At 41.8% G+C, this 18,888-nt stretch overlaps 1 protein-coding gene across 1 annotated transcript in view; it reads left to right on the forward strand.

The window, feature by feature from the left end:
* The window catches only part of LOC134846440 (uncharacterized), a 331,689-nt gene that overhangs the window by 130,485 nt on the left and 182,316 nt on the right, over window positions 1-18,888 (forward strand). The gene's annotated exons all lie outside the window — the stretch shown is intronic.

An 18,888-nucleotide genomic window follows, 5' to 3' on the forward strand; every position in this document is an offset into this window, starting at 1 on the left:
GTGCAAAACTTGTTTTTGTTCTTATAAAGTTTATTGTGTCCGAGTATGATTCGTTACGTTTCTCGCTTAGTTTCTCTGCTAGTTTCTGGATGGTTTTTGTAGAGCCTGGAGCTGCTCCTTCGGTACACGCCAAAATGAGTGGAACAAAGCTGCTGTGTTCCACATCCAGAATTCTTTGTTGGTATTTTATTGTTTTGACACTCTCATGATATTTGTAGGCGTCAGATATAGTTTTGGGGCAGGATTTAGCATGGGAGTTAAAAAATTTTACATCGAAAAAGGTTCGACTTAATCGGCCTCCTCAGAATCCATTTGCCTTGATGTCAAGTCGAGCCGCATCTTCAGTAGTGGTTGTTGTGTTGTGAAAGCTTTCGCCTTCCGACGATTGAAGTTTCGGCTTTATTTCAAAATCATGGTATACTTCGTCCAGGAGTGTCACAAAGGTATCGCGAATTTCATTGTGTCTTAGGTGAGTGTATCCACTTTTGGGACAGAGTAGAGGGAGTGTCAGTGTGAACGGTTGTCCACATGGGCACGTATTTGGGGTGTTTAGTGGTTCCCATCCATATCTCAGATGTAATCATCTTTAAACTTTGATTTGTTGAGAGAAAACTTGTTTTTTTAAGTCTAGCACGCTTAGCCAACTCGATGCTTCTTTCTGTGACGCTAGATTTATTGTCAATTTTTTTTCTGATCTTAATTAGAGATATATCAATATTCTTGAATCTTAATTTAATTTTTCAGTCAGACAGTACGTCATCTGAGGATATATTTTGCTGAAAATTGTTCCTTACGTTTACTGATCTTTTGGAAAAAGAATTTTGAATGTATATACTGTATTATCGTTCAACTAGGTAAAATGTTGTTCCTGGGTTTTCCTCGAATTGACAATTTAATTATTTGATTTTTTCATAAGCTGGAGTCAATTGTTTTTGATTTTCTACACGTGGTAAACCGATTTCTAGTCAGGAAACACTGAAGCTGGCTTTAGATTATATTTTAATCGGGGTATGTCATTTTTTGCACGATTGCAATAAAATTCTATGGCCAAATTACTTGTTTTGCGAGTGAAATTTATAGATTTGTTGAAATTTTGCTCAAAAAATTGCTGGGTAATGTAGATCAGGGTTGTCAAGATCTTGATTTTTTTTCTGGATTTTGACTACCCAATCTTGATCTTGACCATTACTCTTGACAAAAAGTCTATCTTGACCTGGACCTTCATTCTTGTTTCCACTAGAAAATCTTGACTTCAATCCTGACCATTGAAACTGAATCTTGACTCAACTTTGATTTTTTCACTCTCATATATTTAACGCTCTTTTCGCTGAACACCATCCATTCATGAATTTATTAAGAATAAAACGCACAAAGTGCAGCCAATATAAAATAACACAAATGCCTAAGAGGCTTTAAAATAAACTGTAAAAATGCACATAAAACTACTTGTTGCAAAGAGTGATGGTCGATGACCTCGGTGTCAGATGGTGATGATTCTTCTTCAGAAAAACGTTCCGAGCGTGAATAGCAGGATCCATGCGACATCGAATGAAATTCTTGGAAATTCGGCCGAACGATTATAGCCTTTCAGGAAGTCAATTTGTCGGCCAAAATCTTTTCAGATAATTCTTCAGGTCAAAATGATCCCATTCCATTCTAACTTCGGTTTCCTCAATTGACAGATCTTCTGCCGCAACATACACATGCTCGTACCCTTGATACTCACTGATCAAACGTTCTTAAACATGATCAAAAAACACACTTCTTGTGTCTATTAGTGCATTGACAACAAACATGTCCAGCCTTATTTCAAGCACTGGTCTTATGGCATCCTTGACACTTGGTTGCGTTTGGGTCAAATAAGAAAGACATTTATTTACTGATACTGTTAAGTTAACGCCCGCATTAGTCGCCCGAAGTTTCACTGATACTTTTTTTTTATTGACTTCAAGGTGACACAGATCTCTTTAATGACTACAAAATTCAGAGGCGATTGTTTTGCTGTTTTTTGCAATTCTTCCGATTTCTCCTGCAACTTGGAAGTACGCTTAAATTTTCTTACAATAGATCGAACCAGTTCAATACAGTTTTTGAAGTAGCCATGTCTCATCATAACTACGTCATCCTCTTTGCTGTCAAAACATTCAAAATCTTCTTCATCTGACTCTTGGTCTCAATATAACTTTTTACACATAAACTTTTAACATGTGCTTTACAGGGAAATTTAAACCAATTGAAAATTTCAGCTGCACTTTGCACGTCGGAACCGCAGTCTACAATTGAAACGGAGATATCACCGGGCAAGAAATTAAAATAATTTCAGATGATTTTTTATTGAGGTGCAAATATCTTCCGCTCCACAGACGCTTTTGTATGGAATCATACCTAGACATAAACTTTCACCACAATACAGATAAACTCCGATAAACTTAGACCAGTCAGCTGATGTCCACTTATCAAGTGATATGCATAACAGTTGCGCTTTTTCTCTATTAGGTTTCATTGATTTCACGTTTTGCGATGCTAGATGATGATCGCTGTCTATTGCTTTGCCAATCGCAAGCCGGGATAACGTTATGTCATAGAGTATTTTGAACATTTCACGTAGTACTGCAGAATTGACGACTTTATAAACAGGAATGTTATCCCCACAAACCAACTTTGCATCTGCTGCTAGTCCTTTAGAAGCTTTAATCTTAAGCATTTTGGCAAATGTAAGCGACGTTTGATTTGCACGTCTGGGTCGCTCGTTATTTCCAGTACATGACACAACATGCGAGTTTATTCCATTCGTGCCACCATTTGTGCGTTTTATGGGAATACCACACTTCAATCATTTGCTAACATCTGTGGGCTGTCCATTCTTGTATTCCTCCAGAAACATCTTACGAATTGCCAAGTTGGACTTTTTATTTGCCCGATAATCGTATCGGTCATTATGTCCATCAGACGTTCCGATTTCACCAACAGAACTACTGGTAGATTAAATGTAACACAATTTTACTGATAACGGCACATATATAACCCCCAGATTTGATTAAAGCAAAAAAATATGGCATATTTTAAAAATATGGCTGTTTTAAGTTTTCTTAAAAAGAGCAAGTGCGAAACGTCAAAAAAAATCATTGTTTTTGAAAATTTGGTATAAAATATTGTTTCTGTTTATTGAAATCTTGAAATGTTGATTAATTTTTGCGATTAAGCCTATGTAAGTCTCAAATCTTGAAATCTTGACGGAAACGAACCTGAACTTGCCCTTGACTCATGACTAAAATGCAATCTTGACCTTGATCCCCCCAAATCTTGACCATGATCTTGACCCTTGACCTTGATCTTGACAACCATGATGTAGAAGACTTGTGTGACATTCGACCAAAATGTCTTGAAATGCATGTCGGCAAAGAATTTTGATTTGGTGCAGTTTCAGAAAAAATTGGCTATTTTGAATGATTAGTGGTTTTAATCGTCAAAATAAACGCAATGGAAAGGATCAATTTGGGGTGACAAAATAGTTTTTTTTGAAAAATTCGTTCGAAATGAAAGACACGTCACGCCCACCTTGAAATTTTGAGACTACTGAAAAATTGCGAAAATCATAACAACGATTCTCGCTAGTCGGAGTAGGAACGACAATTTTTGCTAACAAAAACCAGATGAAGGAGAGATATAGCGAACGCCAGAAATTGTATACATCAATATTTGAAGAATACTCCACGTTGTAACGATTGTACAGCTACAATCATGACCGCGCCATTCCCGAGAATTCGGAGAGCTATTGGGAAGATCTGCTACCCCTACTGGTTGCCGAGAAGAAAGCTCATCGATCGGATTCGAGAATCCTGAAGGGTCTTGGGAAAAACAGTAGACATTGATTTGAACAATTGTTAGCTACCTGGAATGTCCTGAACCGAAATTAATTATCATCTTATTCAATTTTCAAAATATGAGAAGCTAGGAGTTGAGGGAAAGGGTTGATCCATCTCCGATTGGTATGATGACTTATATCTAGCGGACAAAAACAATAGTGATATAATAATTAAGTAGTAGCCCTGTTTTTAGTGGTCACCTCGTGGTCTCGGGAGACCTGTTAACAGATCATTCAGAGCTGAGCGGATGTTCTAAATAACAGGCATTTCGGGACCCGACATTTTTCAAACCCGAAACCCGATTACCCGATAAGCTAAAACCCGAACCCGAACCCGACGGTTTCTTCAAACCCGAACCCGAACCCGACATTCATTTCAAACCCGAAACCCGGCCCGAAACCCGAAAAAGATCTCAAAACCCGATTACCCGACCCGATACCCGACATGCCCAATTTTCAGGTAGATTAAATGGTATGAACGTTGACGCAATAAATTTGATGCGTTTTTAGAGTGTAACTTTCTCTTACAGTGAACAATAAAAATAGCTGTAAAAACAATATTTATGCAATAAATGTGTATTAAAATGGGAATATATATAGAAAACAAAAAAGTTCAACGGAAATATAAAGCTGTATTATTACGAAATGGGAACGTACAAGTACGTATTAAACGCATTCCTCGGTGAGTTTCAAGAACACGTTGCGTGTAAAATTCTCCGTCTTAAGTCGCGATTGAATATCCTTCTTCAAGTACTTTGCATAACTGAACGCTCTCTCAATGTCAGAATTTGTTGCGGGAATTTGTCTCAATGTTCTTCGTATTTGTTCCTCTTTTGGTCCAACTGCCCTTTCAAGTTGTAAGAAGTCTTTGAGCTAGGCCAGACTCTTGAAACAGTTTCTTGAAGCGAGGGGAACTGCTAACTTTTGTTACTGACACATTGTCAAGATATACGAATTGGGAATGGAAAGTAAACTTTTCAGTATTCGAGAAAAATTAAAAAAGTAAAAAACCTCAAACAAAAGAAAAATTGGGAAAGTTTTTGTCGAAACTCAAAACAGCAAACAAAAGTCGGGTTTTAGAAATCCGACATAATTGAATACCCGAACCCAAACCCGAACCCGAAAATTTGTTGAACCCGAAACCCGACCCGAAACCCGAAATTTGTCTCAAAACCCGAAAACCCGACCCGATACCCGAAAACCCGAACCCGAACCCGAAATGCCTGCTAAATAAGGCCCTTAGCAGTTAGTTGCCCTATTAATATTTAAGTAGTGGCCCTGTTTTTAGGAGTCACCTCGTGGTCTCGGGATACTGAGACAGAGCCGCGAGCTCACTTTTTTTGCAATAACTAAGTTAATTTGCGCGGTTTGGCCGATAGCCTTGAAAATTAATGATTTTGTAGACCCATGTTAATGAACCACACATTGAACTGGCTTTGGTGGAGACGGTTAAGAGCATGTGAAGCTGTGTTTAGACGCTAGCCAGTCGTTTTTAGGACCTACTTTTGTTTTCCGTCGGTATGTTCTTCCGGGCAAACGTAATATATAAGTTTTTTTTGGCGCTCCTGGGTGTTATTCTTCTAACATCATAATCGGCAGACCCGTTAACAAAGCACACTGAGCCGAGCGGATGTTCTAAATAAGGCCCTTAGCAGTTAGTAGCCCTATTAATAATCCGACACCGTTTCTGAGTCAAATAGACCGTAAACTGACCGGTATTTAGGAACAAACAGCGATATTTTGATCACCCACAGATCGTTATTTTTGAGATATCTAATTTTTTTGAAACGGGAAAAAGGGCTAAGTTAGTGAGCTACATCGTAACTGGACTAAATTAACTGAAGCAACAAGTTGAATATAGTTCGGACGTGGTTGGAACTAATTGGGTACCGAAATCCATTTTTTCGTGATTTTTGAAAAAATGAAACGCGGCAAAACGAAACGTTGAAAAAAGAAACGTCAAAATTTTTCAGTTAGTGCGATAAAAATTGTTGTTCGGACAACATACACTAGTGAATCGACAGGTTTTAGAATCTGTTTGCCAGCAGCCTACCTGGCCCCACTGAAATCGAACTTGAAGGGTTTGATTTACTGGATTCATCAATCCGGAGGGGTCCACATATTATTGTTTTTGACAAAATTTTTTGATTGAAACGTTTTCGACCGGGTGTTTTAGGTCTATCAGACAGGAAATGCGGAAAAAATTGAGCGGAACCAAAAGTTTGAAAAACTGTTCGAGTTCGCATAAAAGATATTTTGCTTTATAACTCTGGAACAACTCGACAAATCCAATAGTGTTTTTGAACGTAAGTCCACGGTTTTTAATTTTTTTTGGAAAATCCTTATACCCCTATCAAGAGGTAGTGCCGGTAGAATAAAGCAATTTTACGTTGTTCTTGACTATATGGAAGGGTTAGCAAAACCTAGAAAACCATAGTCAAGTCGGAAACAGGCTTGTTAAAAGACCCCTCGTAGTTAAGGGAAATTGTATAATCAGCAGCTTATTTTCAACCCGGATGGGTCTGAAGCCAGAAAGAACCCTTCCTAGTTTAGTTAATTTTGCATAATAGGCTCTGAGACTGCATCTGGAAGGGTCTCGGTTTACCTTTTTGACAACTCGAAAGGGTCACGTTTTTTCTATCCGGAGGTGTCCCAACTCGGAGCGGCCGTTTTTTGCCAATCCGGAAGGGTCATATTTTGCCTAACCGGGGGTCTCAATTCGGAAGGTTCCTGTTTTTCGGCAGTCCGGAGGGGATTCAATTCGGAAGTTTCCTGTTTTTTTGCCATTCGGGAGAATTCCCAATTCGATGGGGTCCTGTTTTGCCAATTCGGAAGGGTCCCTGAACGCCGATCAGGAGGATTCTAAGAAAACAATTTTTTTGCTAATGTAAACAAAGAAAAGGCGTTTAGTGACTAGTGTATAGATATTAGGACAAATATACTGACCAAAAAAGACACGAAATCAGTGACTGCACTGGTAACTTGCCTTAAAGTAAAAACTAAAAAGACCATAGTAAAACCAAAACAAGTCTAAGCTCGGAGATTCGCGATTCTAGGTCCAACCGAAAACAGAGTTTGACACTGATTAATTTGGATTAAAATCCAAAACTGTCTTTTGCTAGAGTGATTGCCCTTAGAGTTTAAGAAGGTCTAGCTCGTGCCATCCGAAGGCGGATAGGCAGCACCGAACTCGGTGGGTGCATTGGCGAGAAAACTAATGCCTTCAAATTTCGTCTGTTTTATGTGGCACTAAACAGGGAAAATTTTTTCTCTAGAAAACAGGTCGACTATTAAATTGCGACAGACTAATCTCAAAACACATACATTTTTTTAATTCTTTTTTTATTCAAGTGGAGTAAAATCTACTTTTTAAATCTTAATAATTGTTCTTGATTGGGTAGTGACTGCACTATCTTTTAAAGATATTAACATCATCAGATCAGACTATGTTAGCTTTTCATCCAATAAACAAAAATCAACTGCTGTGCATAAATTAGATATAGGCTGTAGTGACATAGTTCAAAAAGATTCGTGGTTACTTGATAGTTAAAACATTTGGACATTATCGTGTTGTGTTAACATCAGCCTTTAGACAACAAAAATGATAGCAAGTGAATCAGGTGAGTGAACACTAAAGAGCAATAGACTAAGATGAGTCTAGACAAGTCGAGCATACCTAAGCTAAGTGTTAGCTCTAGAAATTTCATAGCGAAGAAACAAAGGAAATCAATGAATGATCATTTTGTGGAAAAGACCAAGAAGACTCGGAAAGAGAAGTTTCAGGCGGAATGGTTGAAACAAGGAGTCAAAAAACCTCCGAAGACAAGAGGGCAATGTTGGAAGTAGAGATCTGGATGAGAATCGGGCGGGACGCGGAACGGAAAGAAAATAGATACAGGAGATAAACGAGCGTATCTACTCCCGTACAATAATGCCACGGTTTCGCTACCTCAACCGAGACTCTTGACCGAGAGGAGATGTCGGAACTGTCCGACATTTCAATTGAAAACCCGGCAGTAGGGGATTCATCTACTGATAATACCATGACGCGTGACGTGGCCGAGAAAGTGTCAACGTCTTCTTCGTTTTCGGAACGAGTGAAAGAACACTTTTGGAAATTTTTTAACGTTTACCATGGGAACGGGAACAGACGATGCAGTCCACACCCAAGAAGAGGATGAAGATAATAGAAAAATTGTTGACTCTGAGTCTCAAGTAGGCTTCAACAGTTCTACTCATGAAAACGAAGCACCCGCAAACACGGAAAATGGCTACGAAATTCAAGCCGTGCTAGAAGAACCGAGTGGAAAAGAGCCTGAAACCGCAGCTAACGACTTTAAGATTAATTATAGAGCAGCAGCAAGAGGTGCCCTGAATAGTGTTTAACAGCAGTTGGCGACAAGGGAATTTAAACAAAAGATCAAGCTCGAACTGTAGAACGAGAGAACTCAGGATCAACTCAATGCCTTTGAAGTATCTGAAGTGGAAAAAACGAAGGCACTGAGCAGTTTGAGCATGAAGTTGAATGTGATCTCCGGACAGACCTTCGGAATGGTGCCACAAAACAGCAGGAAACAGTCGATCATCTCGGTGGCAGGGCATCAGGTAATCAGAAATCTGAGTGAACCCTCGGAGTTCACCATGATGCATCTGGACATTTATGCAGATTATCTCAGACAAGTAGAGCCACGCACTGAATCGAGGGCTGTGCGAACCTTGTTAACAACTGGTGTCAATTGAATAAAGAAACTCTACGGGTGTTACGTAGAAGTCTACGGACCAAATCAAGTGATGCTTAGATGGGATTACTATTTACACCAAGACCTACGTCATGACAGATAATAACCAAATAGGACAGTTGTATAGGGGTCGAGAAGAGCCGAAGACCTGTAGAATTGGCCATGACGCCCTGATGGAACAAGATACGAAGCAGATGTGACTGCAAATCCGTTAGACACCGATGGAAAGAAGGTCACAGTAGCAGGAGTTCAAGACACAAGAACAGTAGTCAGTTTAATGCCGACAAAGACATGGGAAAAAATGGGTTTTATCAGGGAGGACTTGATACCCACTAATTAAGATTGGTAGCCTCCAATATCGGAGCAAAATACGTAGCCGGGAGAACTCCAATAACAGTCCGCCAAATGGGACGAGGGAACCTATGGATGAGTTTTCTCGTGGTGGTGAGTCTGGATAATTCGGACCAGTCCATCCTGGGGCGTGAAGTCGTCAGGAATTTTGACATGATGATCGACCTCAATAATGGACTAATAAGGATTAGGAACCCAGACAGGAAGTATGTTAGGCGACCAGTAAATAGGATGATAACTGATGAGAACAAGATAGGAAAGTTTTTAGACAGACAAGTGAAATTAAAGCCCAGACAGGCAGTATTAGCGGTTTTAAGAATGAGAAATTTAAACCCATTGAGTGATAGTTTAGCAGCTTCGCCTAATATAAACAAAAGGAACAGAGCCTGAAACTGCAGCTAACGACTTTAAGATTAACTATAGAGCAGCAGCAAGAGGTGCCCTGAAAAATATTTAACAGCAGTTGGCGACAAGGGAATTTAAACAAAAGATCAAGCTCGAACTGTAGAACGAGAGAATTCAGTATCAACTCAATGCTTTTGAAGTATCTGAAATGGAAAAAACGAAGGCACCGAGCAGTTTGAGCATAAAATTGAATTTGATCTCCAGACAGACCTTCGGAATGGTGCCTCAAGGCAGCAGGATACAGTCGATCATCTCGGTGGCAGGGCATCACGTAATCAGGAATCTGAGTGAACCTTCGGAGTTCACCATGATGCATCTGGACGTTTATGCAGATTATCGGAGACAAGCAGAGCCACGCACTGAATTGAGGGCTGTGCGAACCTTGTTAACAACTGGTGTCAATCGAATAAAGAAACTCTACGGGTGTTACGTAGAAGTCTACGGACCAAATCAAGTGATGCTTAGATGGGATTACTATTTACACCAAGACCTACGTCATGACAGATAATGACCAAATAGGACAGTTGTATAGGGGTTGAGAAGAGCCGAAGACCTGTAGAATTGGCCATGACGCCCTGATGGAACAAGATACGAAGCAGATGTGACTGCAAATCCGTTAGACACCGATGGAAAGAAGGTCACAGTAGCAGGAGTTCAAGACACAAGAACAGTAGTCAGTTTAATGCCGACAAAGACATGGGAAAAAATGGGTTTTATCAGGGAGGACCTGATACCCACTAATTAATATTGGTCGCCTCCAATATCGGAGCAAAATACGTAGCCGGGAGAACTCCAATAACAGTCCGCCAAATGGGACGAGGGAACCTATGGATGAGTTTTCTCGTGGTGGTGAGTCTGGATAATTCGGACCAGTCCATCCTGGTGCGTGAAGTCGTCAGGAATTTCGACATGATGATCGACCTCAATAATGGACTAATAAGGATTAGGAACCCAGACAGGAAGTATGTTAGGCGACCAGTAAATAGGATGATAACTGATGAGAACAAGATAGGAAAATTTTTAGACAGACAAGTGAAATTAAAGCCCAGACAGGCAGTAATAGCGGTTTTAAGAATGAGAAATTTAAACCCATTGAGTGATAGTTTAGCAGCTTCGCCTAATATAAACAAGTGGAACAGAGCCTGAAACTGCAGCTAACGACTTTAAGATTAACTATAGAGCAGCAGCAAGAGGTGCCCTGAAAAATATTTAACAGCAGTTGGCGACAAGGGAATTTAAACAAAAGATCAAGCTCGAACTGTAGAACGAGAGAATTCAGGATCAACTCAATGCTTTTGAAGTATCTGAAATGGAAAATACGAAGGCACCGAGCAGTTTGAGCATAAAATTGAACTTGATCTCCAGACAGACCTTCGGAATGGTGCCTCAAGGCAGCAGGATACAGTCGATCATCTCGGTGGCAGGGCATCAGGTAATCAGGAATCTGAGTGAACCTTCGGAGTTCACCATGATGCATCTGGACGTTTATGCAGATTATCGGAGACAAGCAGAGCCACGCACTGAATTGAGGGCTGTGCGAACCTTGTTAACAACTGGTAACACTCGAATAAGGAAACTCCACGGGTGTTAGGTAGAAGTCTACGGACCATATCAAGTGATGCTTAGATGGGATTACTATTTATACCTCGAACGGGACTCTTGACCGAGAGGAGATATCGGAACTGTCCAACATTTCAATTGAAAACCCGGCAGTAGGAGGCTCAGCTACTGACAATACCAAGATGCGTGGGGTGACCGAGAAAGCGTCAACGTCTTCTTCGTTTTCGGAACGAGTGAAAGAACACTTTTGGAATTTTTTTCCCGTATACCATGGGAACGAGAACAAGCGATGCAGTCCACCCCCAAGAAGAGGATGAAGATAATAGAGAAATTGATGACTCTGGGTCTCAAGTGAGCTTCAACAATTCGACTCTTGAAAGCGAAGCACACGCAAACACGGAAAATGGCTATCCGGATCAATTTGGTGCGGCCAAAACTTTAAACAAGACTTTTGGTGGAATACAACAGCCAAGAGAGTTCATGGCAATTACTATTTCGGACAAGCAACCAGGAACGACTAGGGTCTTGGGGTCAGGGACCACACTATGGAAACTAGAAGCGTATTATGAAGGACATTCGAGACAGAGAGAAACAGCGCGAGTTTCAACCAGTACTTAACTGCGTGGCACGAACATGGCGACGCCACCACTATTGACTCCATTGTAAGATAGCGGAGCATCAATGGAAGAGGCCTGGACGAGGATTGTGGAAAATATGGGGGAGCAGAATGAACAGATGTCAATAAGAAAGTGAGCTATAAGGAGCAGTTCAAATATTGAGAGCGAAAGCCCGCGGGAGGAAATAAACCGCAAAAAACAGGAAGTTAGTAAAAGCGAAAAACGCTTAAAGGAGAGGAAAGATGAGCAGTTGGCCAGAAACTGGTCGCGAATGACGCGGGAGGCTGAGAAAGAGAAAAACGATTGAGAGATAATCTGGAGCAACGTCGGAGTCATCAAGAGCAGACTGTTGATACTCTCGGTAACAGGATAGACGCGATGATGGAAAGACGCACTCATGTCATAATGGACTGATTGGATGGCGTCCTGGGAAACTGGAGCGAAACTAGAAAAAGAGGAGCACACTCAAGAGAGGCTAGTAAAGAGCCGAGAGTGAACTTCAACAAGCATCAAAACAGAGGAAGAACCTATGTGTCCACAAGAGGAAAGGATAAATCATCCAGCAACGCCACTGGGAGTTAACAGCCTACGAGTCCCACGAACATCAGAGGAAATTTGATGGGCAGTAGGTCAATCTCGAATGAAAGACCTATGCGAGAAGAACATGTGAGTCGAAGAGTTGATTCCACAAACTGGAATTACTCGAACTAAAGAAAAACTCAATCCAGCGACTCGGACAGGAAGGAAATTCCAGAGCCTCAAACAACAGATATGAATGATCAAGTGGGATATTCACGGGATAGAACAGCAATGGCCACAGCGTTCGAGCCCATCAACAGGTCATTGGAGACGTTTTCAAAAAGTTGTTTAGGACCAAAGAGCGCAGTTAGAAACCTAAGAGATGTTCAACAAATCGAGATGTTATAAGGATGAATCCGACGGTTGTATATATAGCTGGATAGAAGTCATAAAACTGCATTTTGAGGAAGAAGACTTGACAGAGATAGGAATGCAGTGCACTCGCCACAACATGGAAGGGGCAGCCCTGAAAAGCAATACCAGCGGGACACTGCTAAGAAAATCTTCGAAACCCTGTTGATTCGCTTTGGTTCGGGAGGGCCAGGACACCAAGCGATGATGCACTGAGAAAAACGAAGGCAACGTGGCGCTGAAATCATAGACAGGTTCATAAATGAATTAGAAATGCTTCGAAGGCGAAGTCAGCCGGACGAGTCAAACAGCAGGATGAACTTGGCAGTAGCTTCAAACTTCATTCATGTTGTGAAGAACAATTTTAGCGACCCAATACAAACGTTTTTCAACCAATGTATCTACACCGGAAGCGATGCGACTGAAATCCAAGGAACATCTCTTACTGAAGCCTCCGAGGAGATCAGGTTATTACAAAAAAAATTTTGACAATTTTAACTAGGGACCTGCAAACCAAGGTAATAACCGGTACATGGACAAAAGACACTCTTGTGCAAACTGCAATTCCACAACAATCATGTATTAGCATACCCAACATTCAAACAGGTCATTAAAGCGATCGTTTTTAGCCTCGAAGGTGATGACGCGTTGGAAATCGATCAAGAGGGTTTTATGAGAGAAGTGATTGCAGGGTCATTTCAACTCCTGGAGGGTCATATCAACTCAAATTGCCCAGAACTTTGGGATTTGGGATGCTGCGGCGGACATCAAGCACCCAAAGCAAAAGGAGGCTTTGTCAGGCGTTTAGGCTAGCAAGGCACGCCTGATACGCAAGGCGGAAGCACGGAGGAAAGAAAAACCGCAGGAGCTGGCTACGAAACTCTAGCCGTGCTAGAAGAAACGAGTGAAACAGAGCCTGAAACCGCAGCTAACGACTTTAAGATTAACTATGGAGCAGCAGCAGGAGGTCCCCTGAGTAGTGTTCAACAGTAGTTGGCGACAAGGGAATTTAAACAAAAGATCAAGCTCGAACTGTAGAACGAGAGAAATCAGGATCAATTCAATACCTTTGAAGTATCTGAAGTGGAAAAAACAAAGGCACCGAGCAGTTTGAGCATGAAGTTGAATGTGATCTCCAGACAGACCTTCGGAAGGGTGCCAAATGGGAGGAGGGAACCTATGGATGAGTTTTCTCGTGGTGGTGAGTCTGGATGATTCGGACCAGTTCATCCTGGACGTGACTTCGTCAGGAATTTTGACATGATGATCGACCTCAACAATGGACTGATAAGGATTGAGAACCCAGACAGGAAGTATGTTAGGCGACCAGTAAATAGGATAATAACTGATGAGAACAAGATAGGAAAATTTTTAGACAGACAAGTGAAATTACAGCCCAGACAGGCAGTAATAGCGTTTTAAGAATGAGAAATGTAAACCCATTGAGTGATAGTTTAGCAGTTTGGCCTAATTTAAACGAGTGGAACAGAGCCTGAAACTGCAGCTAACGACTTTATGATTAACTAAAGAGCAGCAGCAAGAGGTGCCCTGAATAATGTTTAACAGCAGTTGGCGACAAGAGAATTTAAACAAAAGATCAAGGTCGAACTGTAGAACGAGAGAATTCAGGATCATTTCAATGCCTTTGAAGTATCTGAAGTGGAAAAACGAAGGCACCGAGCAGTTTGAGCATAAAGTTGAATGTGATCTCCAGACAGACCTTCGGAACGGTGCCACAAGGCAGCAGGATACAGTCGATCATCTCGGTGGCAGGGCATCAGGTAATCAGGAATCTAAGTGAACCTTCGGAGTTCACCATGATGCATCTGGACATTAATGCAGATTACCTTAGACAAGCAGAGCCACACACTAAATTGAGGGCTGTGCGAACCTTGTTAATAAATGGTGGCACTCGCATAAGGAAACTCTACGGGTGTTACGTAGAAGTCTACGGACCAAATCAAGTGATGCTTAGATGGGATTACTATTTACACCAAGACCTACGTCATGACAGATAATGACCAAATAGGACAGTTGTATAGGGGTTGAGAAGAGCCGAAGACCTGTAGAATTGGCCATGACGCCCTGATGGAACAAGATACGAAGCAGATGTGACTGCAAATCCGTTAGACACCGATGGAAAGAAGGTCACAGTAGCAGGAGTTCAAGACACAAGAACAGTAGTCAGTTTAATGCCGACAAAGACATGGGAAAAAATGGGTTTTATCAGGGAGGACTTGATACCCACTAATTAAGATTGGTAGCCTCCAATATCGGAGCAAAATACGTAGCCGGGAGAACTCCAATAACAGTCCGCCAAATGGGACGAGGGAACCTATGGATGAGTTTTCTCGTGGTGGTGAGTCTGGATAATTCGGACCAGTCCATCCTGGGGCGTGAAGTCGTCAGGAATTTCGACATGATGATCGACCTCAATAATGGACTAATAAGGATTAGGAACCCAGACAGGAAGTATGTTAGGCGACCAGTAAATAGGATGATAACTGATGAGAACAAGATAGGAAAATTTTTAGACAGACAAGTGAAATTACAGCCCAGACAGGCAGTAGTAGCGATTTTAAGAATGAGAATTTTTTATACCCAACAAGTGATAGTTAAACAGTTTCGCCTAGTACCGAGGCCAAACAGTCAATGAGGACGGATTATTAGGAAACGCCGAACCTGAAGAAGCATCGAGTGAAGGAATATCCACCTCATGCAGTTAATGATTCGATTTCAAAAATGATTAATGAAGTCAAGCCTTTTTAAAAATTTTCGATGAGACCTGAACAGATGACGGCTTATCGATCTGCTCAAATTTTCCGGAACGCCCCTCGTCAAGTGAATTAGAGTCTAACAAACGGGTTTTTGCCAGAAATAGAGTATCTAAGAAGTAAGATAGGGGAGGGAGAGTTTGAGATACTAAGTGCAGTTTTAAATCCAAACGCGGGACGTTTTTTTCTGAACATAAAGCGGATATTGGTTGTTTAATTTTGTCGAGCACGAAATCGAACTACAAGAAGGCGCCGTTCCCCACAGGGAGGAAGCGAGGTGCATGGCACCTCATAAATCAGAAGCGTACCGAGTGGAAACAGAAATGCTGCTCAAATACGACATAATAGAACCCTCGAAATCACTTTAGGCTTGTCATGGCCAAAAACAAAGGAGGACAGCTGAGATTCTGCTGCGACTTTCGCTACCTGAACGCGGTGAACTTGAAGATAAGATCGCTTACCCAAAACCACGCATAGACAAGAGCCTCTCGAAACTTGGCCATGCCAATTTTTCATTACCTTGGGCATGAGTTCTGCCTTCTGGCAGGTTCTCTTTTGAAAATAGAGTAGACAAAAGATCGCATTTTCATGTGAGTTAGGCTTAAACCAGTGGAAGAGGATGCTCTTTTCGGCTTGTGCAATGCGACGACGACTTTTCAAATACTGATGGCTCAGGCCTTGACCAGCTTAACAAAGAAGTATAGGAATCCCATGATTTGCTATGTGGATGATGTAGTGATAGTGACACCCACCTTGACAAACTTAACGAAGTATTTGTCTGCTTGAAGAGAGCTGGCTTGAAATGTAACTCCTCGAAATGTGAGATTCTTAGGGGCTCAATGAAGTACCAGGGAAGAATGGTGGATAAGCATTCTATGAGGCCGGATCCGAATGCGGCGAAAGCCGTGTTAACATGGAAGGCCCCCAGAACGGACAAGCAACTCATGAACTTCCTAGGATACGCAAATTATTATCGAGAATTCACAAAAGGATACGCAGGCAAATTCTACCGTTGCAGCAACTGATGGATTGAAATGAAAGAGCTCAGGAAGCCTTCAAGAATATAAAGCAGGAACTGTGCGAAGCTCCAGTGCTAGGCATGCCCACAGTGAAAGGCATGTACGTTCCCAACACTGATGCTTCAGTAGTAGCCATTTCCGGATAACTGCATCAGGAGCAAGAGTGGAATGGGAGAAAAGTTCTCATTGCACACGGAAGTATGATTTTGAGCGACAGTGAGATGAAATACGGTGCACCAAAAGCAGAATTGTTTGCGGTAGTCACGTTCGTGGAGAAGTATTGCGCCTCCCTCGAAGTTGCGAGTGGACACATGATAATCTAGCACGACGCGTGACAAGCACCAGAAAGCTGACAGGAAAAAAAACTGAGTTTTAAGAAAGATTGGAACAAAAGCAGGCCAATCAGGCGGAAATCATGGTTGGTTTATCACTTTTAGACAAAGAGACTTTCAAAGCACTACTTTTGATAAGATGGTTGGATAAATCAGAACATCCGATTCCGGGACATTCTGAATTACCAGTTGAGAAAGCAGCAGAGATTAAAATCTTATCCAAGAAAAACACGGCGCCCTTGGATCTGTTGCTACTTTCAAACCTAGTCCAACAGAAACTCTCTCGCATGAACATAAACAGTTTCTCATTGCAAAATAAAACAAATTTCCTCAGTTCCTCAAACTGTTTTTAATGAAAACATCGTACAAGATGAAGGAACAAGAGATCGGGACTCAGAAGAAGACAGTTACTTTCGAGGTGCCCGATCAAGGACTGATAGAAGTAGAGTCTAAAAACACGGAGCAAGACAATTTGTCCGGGGAATCGGGAACTGAAGAAAGCGGATTAGAAGATGGACAAGACCAGGTGGACAAAGTTCTGTCCGAGGAGTTTAGATGGGTGATTAGATCATGCACATCAGAATCTGCCGTGGAGAATGCTTCACGGCAGAGTCATCTACTGCTTCACAGTAGACATTGCTAGTGGAGACTCGGGCAACAGTCTTGGACAGGGAGTTGCATCAAGACCTTGATATTTATCGCTACCTGTTCCTCAGTGAAAAACTTTTTGACAACGCGGCAGATGACTTGGAGATGATAGCCTATAGCCGCAGAAGGCAGCAGTCAGAATTGACCTAGAATAATTTAAACCAGACACAAAGCCATTGGCAAAAATTTCGCGATTTAAGATGGAAGATGACGCGCATCAGTCTGATGAGCTGAACAGTCACCTGAGGGTCATGAAGACATACTTGAAGGCAAGACACAGACACTCGGACTTACTAAGAGGGCAGAGAAATGACCGAATGACAAGTAGCTTGAAAAGGTGGATCGAAAGTGGGGCACCAGACTAAGGAGATCTGGAAGAAGATAGTTATCAGATCTCTCATGATAACTATCTTCTTCCAGATCTCCTTGGTCTGGTGCCCCACTTTCGATCCACCTTTTCAAGCTACTTGCCATTCGGTCATTTCTCTGCCCTCTTAGTAAGTCCGAGTACTATATGCAGAAAGAGGTACGGTGATATCTAAATGAGGATGGGAGCGCTGCTTGCAAAAGGAGAGAAGAGGACAATGTCCTGTTCAAATATAACGCGATAGTTTTGCCACAACTCTATCAAACGGAACTCTTATTCAAGTAACATGATCAGATGGGCCATCAAGGAATCAATTAAGTATACCAGAGGGTCTTGAATCAGTAGAAGACCACGTGATGGGTTTTTGAGAACGTTATCCCACCGAAAGGAAAGAGGAAACTCCCGAAGAAATGGAAAGGACCGTTCATGATAGTGGAAGTGCAACAGGAGGGACACTTTTACAGACTAAGAACTGAGCCACCTGTGCCTTTGAAATCATCAAAACACAAAACACATCCACAGAAGACTGGTGTATACCTGAAAACATGGAGGAGGGCAATTACTTGATAATGGACCCTGCTTGCGAAGTCAAAAAAAAGGCACCAGGGAAAAGAACGATGAGAATGAAGTATTGGAAGAAGAAACAAGCCCGCCATTGGAACTGGATCATAATGAAAAATTAAGGCGGATGAAGAAACCTTACCCTATGCAGAAGAAGACTGGGAAAATCCCGAGCAGATAGAGGTTCCCAGGAACATGGAATCGGATCTACCCTTTTCGATGCAGACACGACAAAGTGACAGGGCAAGACCCGCAAAGAAGTATAATCCTTACGGAGACGACTTCGTAGTGGAAAAGATAGACCTGAAAAAGATAATAGAAGACCTAGTGGGTCTGGAGGAGATAACAGTGTCACAGGATGTATTCATTGTCGATGATCAAGAGAAAGATTGGCTCGACGATCGGTCTAAGCCCGAAGTGGATTTTGACGACGAACAGCAGCAGTCTTACAAACAAGAATTGACGAACCTGCGCGTCTTGGAGTGGTTAAGCGAAATAACATCAGACCCTAAGGAAACCAGAGTCACGATTCAGGACGTGGACGGCGAGAGCATGAAATACATAGAGAATGACAAACATCATCCTTCCTGGGCAGCCCAAGAAGGGCCATTGTTCATTCCTGCGTCAATCCTCAACTTAATATCCGATATGCGATTGACGGGGTCTTTGATGGATGTTTTGTTCGAAGAGTGGGGATAGGATTGATTTACCCACATTGAA

The sequence above is a fragment of the Symsagittifera roscoffensis genome, chromosome 5, assembly GCF_963678635.1.
Source record: "Symsagittifera roscoffensis chromosome 5, txSymRosc1.1, whole genome shotgun sequence".
NCBI classification, from domain to species: domain Eukaryota; kingdom Metazoa; phylum Xenacoelomorpha; order Acoela; family Convolutidae; genus Symsagittifera; species Symsagittifera roscoffensis.